The sequence below is a fragment of the Neofelis nebulosa genome, chromosome 5 (genome assembly GCF_028018385.1).
Source record: "Neofelis nebulosa isolate mNeoNeb1 chromosome 5, mNeoNeb1.pri, whole genome shotgun sequence".
NCBI lineage: Eukaryota > Metazoa > Chordata > Mammalia > Carnivora > Felidae > Neofelis > Neofelis nebulosa.
Genome location: NC_080786.1, coordinates 133,103,285 through 133,116,658, shown reverse-complemented (window position 1 = coordinate 133,116,658; position 13,374 = coordinate 133,103,285).

The window sequence follows — 13,374 nt, the reverse complement described above, 5'->3', positions numbered from 1 at the left end:
TCAGGCAGTTTACAAGTCTGTCCCAGCTTTTGCTTTTTTCCAGGCCCTCTCAATTCTCTTGTGTGAATACACAAGGCCTCATGGTTAGCCAGAATGAGTGAATTTGTCGTGCCCTTTCTGGTCTCACCTGTATATGGGCAGCCTGTGCAGGCTTCCAAATTTCCAGAGACTTGTGAGAATTTATCAATATCATTTGAATGAGACTGAGACTATGTTGTCTCATCCCCCAGTCTTCTTGTTATTTTTTAAAGCTAGTTTGCCATTTTTGTTGCCTGCTCTGACCAGGACTACAATCCTAGGACAGCTTTGTCACTGGACTTCCCTGTTTGTTCGCTTCAGAGATTGCTACTATTTTGGGCCGTTCCTATAGGCATGGAATTGCTCAGTGCTCTACTCTAAACCAAGTGAGCCCCGTCCAACAACAAAGCAGCTGTTTTTCACAGCTTGCATGCCCTTGTATATCTACCATGACAACAAAGCTGGAGAACATTGAGAAAGGGAGCAGCTCAGACAAAAGTGATATAGGCACTCACTGTTCTTTCTGGAGGTTTTACTTGAATAAATGCATCTCAATTTGTTAATGCCTTTGGCCAATTTCCAGAGTCCTAAAATAGTTGTTTTGTTTTGTTCTGATTTGGTTTGTTTGTTTTTACAGTTTTCTTTAGTTGTACCACTGTTTTGGGGGGAGAACATTTCCCGAGCTTCTTATTCTGCCATTTTGGAAGTCGCTTGCTCTAAAATATTTAATTGTTAATAACCATTATTTGCTTTCCTTCCAGTTTTCAGTCATATAGCAGATAGTTGAGATGCCTAGATAATAAGCAAGTGTATTTTACCTACAATTTCATAAATATTATATCCTGATTTTTAGAAACACATGTGTCAGTGGAGGTATACGTGAACAGGGCTAATTTTCTCCATGCTTTGGAATGAAAATTTTCCATTTATTTTTGATGCTTTACCTATCCCACCTCTAAGATGGAGGATGATGGGACAGAATATAAAATTGAAAGCTTTTGAAATGGTCTAGAATGGATATTTATGATGTCTTTTTTACTCTCTTTTTCTTGATGACATTTTAGAAGTGTGAAGTAAAGGGAGGGTTGGCCATTAATGGTAGAACATGTACAACCTGTTTGAAACCAAGTCTTTGAAGTATCCCAAGAGCTGACCTGACAGCTTTTACAAGTCAAAAGCACAGCAATCATTTAACAAGAAAAATCTGACACTTTACATTTAAGCACAATGGCATTGCCCCTAATTTGATGGCTTCAAGGGGGTTGTACAGATACTTTTGGATATTCTGAAAAGAAATCATGATTTCTACTTTTAGAAATTTATTATCAAAATTAATTTTTTTTATCTGTGAGGAGTTGGGGAAGAAACATATCATTTTAAGAAAAAATGTCTGAACAAAGCCCCTCCATTTAGGTAAAATGGAACTAAAACAATGGAATTTAAAATTTAAATGCTTTCAATGCAGTTGTAATTATAATTGTTTCCACTAAGGTGTGCTAGATCTCCAAATATTATTCATACTCTCCCTGTGTTACCAAGTGCACTGCGCTGAATTCAACAGTGTTCACTGCCTTTCTCTGGGTTGCCAAGCCCTCGGCCACACAGGAGGTTTTGAGCTGGAACAACAATGTACTGTGCACAGATTCAGCTAAAACACAAAAGAGAGCAAGAGAGCATTTTTAAATTTTAAATGAGAAGGGCAAATAGTTGCATTTTGAATTGGTGATTTTTACAGACTTGGATATTGGTTTTGATTTTGTAGAATGATTTGCCTGAGAAATTCTAGAAGGTTAAACTGACAGAAGGGGGTTTTTCGGGCAATTTTTCTTCTAATAAAACTCTTTAATGTCCTATTATTATTTATAACTAGTGTTACAAATTTAAGTTATTTTTGCTTTAACAGCCTATGCATCTGACTCCATCATTATTCATGATGATTTAAATCTCTATTGGTTCCTAAGATCATCTAGTGAAATTGGAAAAAAAATAACACAAAAGAGCAGCTCTAAACAAATATTTTAGGCAGGAAATGACACAGATTTAGAAGCACAGCAAAAACTTTTTTTGGGTAGAAAAAAATAATTCCTTTTATTTGTAGTACTACCGCCCTTATTTTTTTCCAAGTCTTCAAGTTGCTTATCAGAAATTTAACTATCTTGTTAAAAGCCTTCCATATAGCTGTTAATTTAATGGTGGACTCTGTGGTTTTGTCAGGACAACATGCCAATTTTTCCCATAAACCAATTATGGCTTCTACGTAGAAGGTTCTACACAAACACCTTCATCCGGAAGCACTTTTATATATGCAAGCTTCTTTTGGTCCTATGATTCTGGTTAGAATCGCCTTTGGAGCTCTTTTGTTTACCTTCCAGTGGTTTCAGTTAAAGAGGCAATTTGTGCTTTCTCACCTCCAAACCACCGTTATTATTATCTTCAGCAGCTTATCTACTTATATAACTTAGTTTTATAATTTAGATTATATTGGTTGATCACTGTGATCAATGGCCATTTTAATAATAATTTTAAATGTCAGTTCTAAACATAACCATAAAGAAAATTTCGCATGTTATAGCAATTAATCTTAAATTGTTGGCATGGCTTATTGGTGTAGGCACAAAGTACTTTATATTCAGTTAATTAGCTGGAAATCAGTTAATAACTAACTGCTTAGTTTTAAAAATAACAATTTTTTGGACTGAACTGAATGCTTTGCACCAAAATAATATTTCTTCATAGATAAAAACTATGGTTACAGTTCCATAGTTCATATTATTATAAAATAATGCCTTCTATACCCAGACCAAATTTCATACTATTTAAAAATGTTTTTGGCTATGGTAGGTCTCCTTTTGTTTTGACAAATTTTCAAAATAATGGTACAATGTATAATCAAGTAAATGAATTTTTATGTATGTAAAGGAGTTTCTGAAAAATTGAGTAGTGGGGAAAATGACATGTTTTGTCATTCTATTGCTTTCTCATCTGGTTATTAAGTTAATGAGTTGGACAAATGTAAAATAACATCTGTACTTAAGCTGAGATACATTGTTTAAATAATTAATAGTACAATAATCAGGAAACAATTCAGGTCTATAAAGTTTTTACAATGTTAACCCAGGAAACCCTTTCATTTGTGAAATCTTTTGAGTTGATTTATTGAAATAATCGTCTCCATAATTATTAACTGCTAAATCATGGTGATTAATTACTATTTCCTAAAACTTTAAATAAGGAATAGGATTTATTGAATCCATTTTGAGTATACCTAGAAGTAGAAAGGAGTTGTATGTTTCCCAATATAGAAGCTCAGAGAAATTATTCTTCAACGTATTATTCTTGAACGTAGCAAATATGAAACAAATAGAACACTTTATGTCTGATGTTAACTTCAAGTTGTTTAAAAATGCTTCCTAAAAACAAAGAGGAATGAACTTTGAATACCACAGAGCCAAAAGCTAATGAGAGAAAATTGGGATCATGCAGAAAGGTAACTGAACACACTAATTACTTCTTAAAATGATACAAAGGGCAAAATGAAAATCTTCAGCGTGTAGAATAGCAGCACCTCTGCTGCATGGAAAGCACCGTGCAGCCTGAGGGTGGATTGACTCAAAATTCAGGAAGGCATGTCAATGGTGCTTGACTCGTTAAGATGCAGCATTTCATCTGCTTTAGTTTAGATTTAGGGCATTAATACGTGTGTTTTCTGAGAAGTGAGGCCTGTTTGGAATTTAATTAGAGGTGCAGAAACTCTGCCAGGAATATTTAGACCAATTAATGCCCTACATTTAATATGAAAAAAAAAATGTTTTTAAAACCATCCATATTTCTTATTTGACAAGAAATGAGACTAGAATGTTACCTCAGCATGCTTTCCCAGAAATAAACATAACTGATGTGAATTCTATACATAATGCTTTTTGAGAAACATGTGCATGTGTTAGAGTATATGTTTAGTATATACACATATATACATATATACGTATATACGTGTGTGAGTGCATGTGTGTATTTTGCTTGAATGAATGAGATAAGGGTGCAAACCCCATGTTAATTAGAAAACACTAGCCCTCTGCATTTGAATGGAAATTTGGCCTGGTTCAATGTCAAGGTCATACTGAGAGACCAACACTAACTACATAAAGCCACTTCAGGCTTTGCTGCAAGGCTATTTTATTATTGAAATGAGCAATTCCAAACAAGTTTGGGAGCAGGAATGGAGAAGTTGGGTCAAATGGAAGCAGTTGAGATGAAGGATGCTGAGGCTGAGTAAAGGCTTGAGGTCTTTTTTTTTTTTTAAGTTTATTTATTTTGAGAGAGAGAGAGTGCAGGGGAGGGACAGAGAGGGAGAGAGAAAGAGAATCCCAAGTAGTCTTCACGCAGCCAGCATGAAGCCAAACATAGAGCCTGAACTCATCAACTGGGAGATCATGATCTGAGCGGAAATCAAGAGAGGGATGCTTAACTGACTGAACCACCCAGACGCCCTGAGGCTCAAGGTCTTTATGGCCCAGAGTGGAGGGTGGTCCTGGAAGCCTGACACCAGGAAGTCTCTAAGGAAGGGAGAGGCAAAGAGAAGACTGATCTTCTTTCACAATTTTGTGGGTCACTCTGAATTAATTTTTCTTCAAGTAGGAGAAGAACAGTATTTATTGCACACATGGAAGCTTAAGTATGGAAAATGGAGAGCTGACGCAAGGAAACTTTCATACCCTACACAGGCTTGTGGGCTTGGGTGATGGTGATGGTGGGGACCAGTCTTGGAAGACACAGCAATGCTTGGAGTGTTATTCCCTGGACAGCCGGGCAGCTTGTAAAAATTCAGGACCAGAGAAAAGATAAATTGTAATAGAAGATCAGTAATGGGAAATACATAGGCCTAGGATCTGAAAAAATTAATAAAGGTGGCCTGTAAATTTGGCTATATATATCTTGGTACTCGAAGCAAATAATTTTCATTATCCACAGAGAAGTTATACCAGTTTGTCAGGAGAAGCAAATAATTTTCTCTTGTTGTGTTCTAAAAGAATACAGAATTTTATTATTAGCAGTTTATTATTTTGCATTGTTTTTTGCCCTTCTTTTAAAATGCAAATGCCCAAGGAGAATATATGACATATAAAATCACTAATACCTGCAAATTACAAATAATTTTCTTAAGTCCTGTGGTGGGAGGGTGGGCTTAACTTTGGCAAGGATGATTCATGGAATCAGTAAAGAATGGCTCAAAATTTAGATTTCCCTTCCCCAACTTATTCATACCAATTCTCTGAGTTCACATTTACCTATGTTGGAAAAGAAATAGAATATACAATTACCTGTATAGAAAATTGCCTAATGACGCTACCGATAACTGGATTACAATTTTAGATATTAGGCATACTGTAACATCTTTGCTGGCTTAATCTGTGTGTCCCATGTTGTCAATAAACCCTCACTTTTTTTCAAGGAGCAAATATTGTGGATAATGTTTGAGAACATACTTTCTAACCAGATCATGTTCACTATTAGCTGATTCAGGGAAACCATTTTCTAAGAGAGGTATCCACAAAGCAGCTTCCAATCTGTCCTTAGGCTGATTCAGGGTGAGGGAGTAATTGGCGTTTATTTGAGGTATGTGCCATAATACAGCTGCAGTGAATAATCTTTAGTTTTGATAATGAGTACTCAGTATTTGACATTGCCAGCTCACATCACTCTATTTTTTTTTTACGTTCTTTCCTCATGTTTATTGCCTCATATTCTTGAAAACATTTCTTGTCCACTTCATTAATATTTTAATCATTAGGAGCAAAGAAAGCATTGTATCTCAGAATATTTCTTCATGTGTGTTGGTTTTCTTTTGTTTTTTAATAATTAATGTGCAAATGAAGAATAAATTGCATTTAAAAAGTCAGATAAACTCCACAACTCAATAGCAAATTAAAGGGTGAGTTGAGAGATAATGAACTCTGAAAACACCAAAACCATGAATCAAAATAGAATCCATATTCATTTTTAGCTGTAAATATTGCTTTTGTAATTAATTTTTAACACTGGAGTCATGATATATATAAAAGAAGGGAAATGACAGCTTTAATTGGCTGTGAATTTTGTATACTTTTTTTTTTCTTTCTTGAAGTGGGTTTGAAATGATTGAGTATATAGCTTTTACTGTGATATCAAAAAACGAAATTGCTAGTTCCTCCCTAAGATGCCCAAATATTCCAAAAGTACATGAAGCTTATCAGTGTGTTTCTTCCATCTGGTCTTTGTGAGGGGGGCATTTAATATCCCTGAGAAGCCTTGAAGATGCTCATCAATTTATCTCTATTTTATCCTCTGCTCAAAGATCCTTTGTTGTGACCATCCTTTAGTTAAAGAAGAGAAGATGGGGTTTCTTATTTTACTCAGTCAATGGGGAAGTACCTGCCGGGTAACAAATCTTCTCTTTCACTATTGAACACAATCTTCTGCTTTCCTGTATTTTCTGTCCTCACAGTCTGAAGTATGAGATGTTTTATCTAGGACACAGCAGTAAGAAGGAGCTTCTAATAGTCTACTGGACAGGACAATGATTTAATTTGTATTAATTTTTCCAGCTCTCATCTTGGGAACTCGAAAACCAAAGGCTCAATCTCTCAAATTTGGATTGGAAATACTGCATGTGCACAAAATAAAAATCTAAAAATCTTTATCCAAAGTAATTGCAAAAATAAAAAAAGGGGAGAGAGAGCACTGAGTACATGGAATGGAAAGATCTAGAAGCCTATCACATGAGGAGAAATGATATGGGGTGCCAATATGATATTCACTTTAGTTAATAAAGAAGAAACTAAAATTTCATTTTATATGCTTCAAAGAGACTTATCCCTCTCAGATGAATGTATTTCAGTATGCAAGTCAGTTAGCCAAAGGAGTTTTTGATTGTATTTGCTTAGAATAGATAACAAAATATTAGCTATCTGTTCTCTGTATCATTTTCTAGGCAGAAAATTTCCACTGATATGTTGTCAATTATGTAATATACGACAACAGGGTTTTCCTCTTATTAAAAAGTCCGTAGCATGAGTATCTATTGTGTCTGTACTTTAATATGAAATTAAATGTAATATTTTTATAGCTAATTTAAATAAATTCCTACATTTGGTAGCAACTGCTAATATTAGTAATTGACTGAAAAAACTTAAGCTTATATTCTAATGTAAAAATATATGTAAGTCAAGCTTTAACCTGGTAGGTTTAATAAACTCTCATTTATGATTATAACATTCAAAGTCAATTTAAAATAGACTTTATTTATTTATTTATTTATTTATTTATTTATTTATTTATTTATTTTCAGTAGGAGATTGTTTTAGTTTCCAGTATATTTTTGGTAACTACATGGATATTTAAAAAATGTTTTTTTTATTTGTTTCTTTTCTTCCTGAATGGTAAAATATTCTTGAAAGTTTTCTGAATATTATTTATGGAGAAAATATACTCCTCAAATATACTCTTCCTGCATATCCCCTATGCAGATATGAATTAGAATGTTTATCCTCAATTCATTCTCAACTGGAAAAGAGAAAGTCACACAGACAAATGCACAAGAAACAGAAGGCTGCTTTTTTTTTTTCCCTCAAGACTGTAAAGGATTTCTGTCAGATAGTAAAAACCTGAAGTTAGAATTTATTGGACCAGGGGATGGAGGGCAATCTGTGGTTATGTTGGGATTTTCACAATTTTTCTATTTAAAAATTTACCACAGATTTTATGTGGCATTTATAAAGGAAAATATCATCCTCACTGTATGAAGTCATGAATACTATTTTATAGAGTGTTTTAGGGGGAATCGTGACTTGAATTTTGAATTAATGCAGAAAACCTAAGGAAACTAAGGAAACCAACATAAAACAGTCTTATATTTATACAGACTTATTTAGTCAAAATGTGGCATTTATCTGAGGTAATATTTACCCAGCACAAGCAGTCCGAAGAAAATTTCTTTTCCGTAGGATCGTCATAAAATAGTGTCCTAAGAGACAACTATTAAGCCATGTATAAGTGCTGTTTACTTTTAACTTTCTTCCTCACTAACCCACTCCTTAACACTGCTTGTACTCCAGAGAAGGTCAGAAAATATTTTGCTCTATTTTCACTTAGATTATTATAAGCAATATATTTATGGAAGTGAGTAATTCATTTTTTTAACTCTTCTTAGTATGCAATTCTGGTCATTATTTTCTTTCAGGAACTTAGAAAGTTGTTACATAAGTCCACTAAATAATAATCTACTCTTTATTAGCTATTTGAGAGTTAGAAAAAATGGCCAGAATGTTATTAATGACCTTAAGACTATTTAGTGAAAGAGTTTACGTACATGAAATACATGTAAAAATTCCAAAAGCTGAAATGCCAGAAAAGCATATGTTGTATGCCCCACAAAAGCTATGTGTCACACTGTTTGAAAACCTTGAAGTTCAGAGGCAACATAAAAAGTCAGGTGAAATGATATTTGCTAGGGTGGTTATAGATTTTTAACATGATAAAATGACACAGGCCAATAGAAAATTGGTCAAATGCAGTTTTTATGGTGCTCCAACAGCAGCAGTCATAAAAACACGTGCATTTTCTAAATGAATGTCTTTTTAAAGGAAAATAGTGGAAATAGATAAGTGGAAATCACAGGCATGTAACACAGAACTTCTCTTATGCTCAGAAATTATCTGTATTGTATTACTGAAACTAGTGCAGAATTATTATATAAATAATTCTAGAAAATTATTTTCATTATTTATTTTATGTGCAACATTTTGGTTTACACAAATTCCTCAAAACAGCCACTAAAAATGGGGTTGTTGTTGAAAACCACCTACAAGGCAACGTGCACTTAAAAGTACTAAGACTGTTTAAAATGATAAAGTGTTTAAAATGAAAAAGATTTTTGTTTTACAACACAAAACATTGAAACTGTAGGTTAAGACATCCGTCTCAGTTCCATGCAGGAGACTGATTTAGTTTTGAAAGAAATGTCATACTCTCTATTTAGCTTAGATATTTAGAAGCTCATAAAATAGAAATGGTTACATTGTCCTTAAGCACTTTTGAAGGATCTTAGGTGAAGAAAAGATTCAGATATTAAGTGAATAATCAATTAAAATTCAGCAATGTTGCCTAATTTGGCTTTGTTTAAATTCATGGATAGTCTGCTGGCTTTAAAGGTCTTATTATTTTTATGTGCACAGCCAGGCAAACCAAATAAACCAAATGTTGCCTTTTTAAAGTTACTTTAATTACTAGCTAAGAATCATTTGTAATTAGTCGAGTATACAAACAACAATACATGCTCTTGCTTATATAGCAATTACTTGCTTGAAAATAGAGACTTGTAAATTTGAAAAATAATGTGTTTTCTTTAAGAAGAAAATTGTTTTCTTTGGAGTTAACTCACGAGACTTCCTTGTCTATAAATAGTGCAAAAGTAATTTCACCCAACTTCTGACTGAATTAAAATAAATTTTATGTAAATCAGTTTTGAACTAATGAACTGTAGAGCAAGTGCATTTTCAAGTAAGAGCAACTTACGTATTGCTTGTCTGGCATTTTCTTTTGAGAGCATTTTGTTTCTTCCTACTTCCACTCTGTGATTTCTAGAGTGGCCTCATCTTATATAATAAGAAATCCATGTATAAAAATTCCCAACTGACACCTAACATAAATTGGAGTAACTTATTTTAAAAGAGATTCTTCACTTTATGTAAATATTCACAACAGAATTACTTTGAATAATAAGATACCCCTGATGTCATTTAAACACACACATTTTAACTCAAACTTTTTTTTTTTTTTTTTAAGATTGGGAGTTATTTCCAAGATCATCTAGCATAGTACTTTTCAAACTTTAGAGCGTGTACACATCACCTGGGGATATTGTTAAAATGCAGAAGTGCTTCAGTAGTCTGTGATGGGGCCCAGCATCTTGCATTTCTAACATGCGGCTGCCAATCCAAGGAAACATACTTTGAGTTTTAAGGCTCTGAAACATCTTCCTAAGTGCTGTGGTTCTTGGGGCGATCTGATTGCCTTATGAGGTTCTTTATGGCAACAAGATACACACTGCACGACTGCTTTGGCAGATTTTTTTCTACATTAATATTTCCTGAAAGTCTCAGCAGAAGGAAACTGAGTGTGTTAATAACTGGATTTAAGCTGAATTAGTGTTCATAGACCCAGCCTACTTCTGTCTTTTAAAACGTATTTGTCCTGATTTGTGAACTCGGTTAAGACATTTTAAATCTCTGGGTTTTAGTTTTCTCATCTGTGAAATGAAGGTGTACAATAAAAGGCCAAACCTCAAGCAGTAATGCAAAGATATTTACTGTAGGAATAGAAGAATTACTTCCAGCTTTATATTTTATGATTTTATAAATCAAGGGTGGGGTGCTTTTCTTGAAAAAAAAATGAAATTTAGGTCTGGATATTATTAATAAAAAGCAATTAATTGTATTTCGGTTTAAAAACCACTAGGTTGAGCTTGCAGACAGCAGATGAAGAGAAATAATTTGGGAGGTAAAGTACTAAAACTGTTATTTTCAAGTGACAATGCTGTCTTAGCTACTCCGTTCCCAAAGTTCTGAGGAGTGGCCACACATATGCTGATTTTCTCTAAACTCACTTACCTCAGGAACAATATATATTCTCTTTGCATGGCCTACTTGAGGAACTAGTTATTTAAAGCTGAAACTTGGTCTCCAAGACCTTTATTTCATTTAATCTTCCCTGATTAATTTACAAAGCGCAGAGGAAGTATCTTAACCCATTAGATACCACATTTCTCTACTCCTCATGTTTTTATTTCTTAAATTTGGCTTAAACAAGAGCATTAAGTACTTTTATGCTTTATGTAAGATTTATTATATATATTTATTATATTATATAATATATATATTATTATATGCACAGTAGTTGCAAACTTCAGTGACTAAACAAAAAAGTGGTGAACACATAAAAAAATGGTGCGAATTATTTGAAATTATAATATTGAGGATTATGTTCATACTTACTATAACTAAAAATAAATGATTCTTCCTTTCCATACCAACTCTATATTGTATCCATATATCTCTGTACCTTCAACTTATCTTTATAAGACATTTCTAAATTATTTAACTCAAGAGCTTCTGAGGACAAATTTTCTGGCTGACTTTTTGTGCAATACATTCTCAGGTGAACAGGGTGGAAGGGAAAAGCATTTGGGAAGGCAAAGTAATCAGTAATGGAAACTAACACCACGTGCTTGTTCCATTTTCTAACTGGCCAGAGCTGATTCATGGACTGTGGATATGCCATTTTTAATGGATTTAACCTGACAACTAGAGAAGTGCATATAAACAGATTTTCTTGTGTTTTAATAAAAATGAAATTAAAAAAATTTTTAATTTAATTTTTTATTTTTTTTAATTTACATCCAAATTAGTTAGCATATAGTGCAACAATGATTTCAGGAGTAGATTCCTTAATGCCCCTTACCCATTTAGCCCATCCCTCCCTCCCACAACCCCTCCAGTGACCCTGTTTGTTCTCCATATTTATGAGTCTTTTCTGTTTTGTCTCCCCCCCTGCTTTTATATTGTGTTTCCCTTCCCTTATGTTCATCTGTTTTGTCTCTTAAAGTCCTCATATGAGTGAAGTCATATGATTTTTGTCTTTCTCTGACTAATTTCACTTAGCATAGGCATAATACCCTCCAGTTCCATCCATGTAGTTGCAAATGGCAAGATTTCATTCTTTTTGATTGCCGAGTAATACTCAATTGTATATATATATACCACATGTTCTTTATCCATTCATCCATCAATGGACATTTGGGTTCTTTCCATACTTTGGCTATTGTTGATAGTGCTGCTATAAACATGGGGATGCATGTGTCCCTTGGAAACAGCACACCTGTATCCTGTGGATAAATGCCTAGTAGTGCAATTGCTGGGTCGTAGGGTAGTTCTATTTTTAGTTTCTTGAGGAACCTCCATACTGTTTTCCAGAATGGCTGCACCAGCTTGCATTCCCCAAAAAGAAATTTTTAATGTTTATGTATTTTAAGAGGTGGGGAGGGGCAGAGAGAGAAGGAGACACAGAATCCAAAGCAGACTCCAGGCTCCAAGTTGTCAGCACAGAGCCTGATGCGGGGCCTGAACTCATGAACAGGGAAATCATGACATGAGCCAAACTCGGACACTCAACAGACCGAGCCACCCAGGTGCTCCAATGAAAAGAATTTAAGATAAATAATTTTTATTTGTTGATCGATTATCTACCTATCTATTTATTTTTAATTTTCTTTTCTTTCTTTTTTAAATAAATGTTTATTCATCTTCGAGTGAGAGAGCATGAGTGGGGGAGGGACAGAGAGAGAGAGAGAGGGAGAGGGGATATGAAGTGGGCTCTGCACTGACAGCAGTGAGCTCCATGCAAGGCTTGAATGCAGGAACCATGAGGTCATGACCTGAGCTGAAGTCAGGTGATCAACCAACTGAGCCACCCAGGCACCCCTATCTTTCATTTTTAATTCCAGAATAGTGTTGTATTACCTTCACATGTGGAATTTTGTGATTCAGCAATTCTATATAAGAGAAGTCATATTTATTTTTTTAATTAATTTTTTAAAAAATGTTTATTTATTTATTTTGGGAGAACAAGTGAGGGAGGGGCAGAGATAGAGGGAGAGAGAGAATCCCAAGCAGGCTCAGTGCAGCGCCTGACATGGGGCTCAATCCCATGAACCATGAGATTATGACCTGAACTGAAACCAAGAATCCCACACTCAACCGACTAAGCCACACAGTCACCCCAAGAGAAGTCATTTTTAAAAATAAAAGTTTGCTCAGGGTGGAAATTCAGGTAGTAGGAACCTGTTTCAGCACACTAGTTGTTAAAAAAAATATTCCAAAATACCTCCCTTCTCTCCATTATTTAATGGCCATCTTTTGAGTCCCGACTCCCTTCCTGTGTCTCTGGCTGCCTCGGCTTCTTTCCCAGGTCCTAGTTATTTAACTAATATTTTTAAATATATCTTTGAATTTTCTTAATTTAAATAACATCTATCTTCATATTCTAGAAAAAAAGAAACAGAATTTGGGAAGGGACAAGATGGTCAAGTACTTTCAAAGAAGAAAATATAATGCATATATAAAAGCAAATGTAAGTTAGCTGGCTGCATGCATGATAGTGAGGCTTCTTTTTGACCGCCACTATCAATGAAAGTACACCACTAGAAAACTGGCAACAGAAATTTCCTTGTGTATCTCAAATAAAAAGCTCTTTGAAATGCAAAGGGAAAGACCTGGAGAAGCTACTCCTCCAACCTTCCAAATCTTTGAAGCCCTCTTGAGAGAA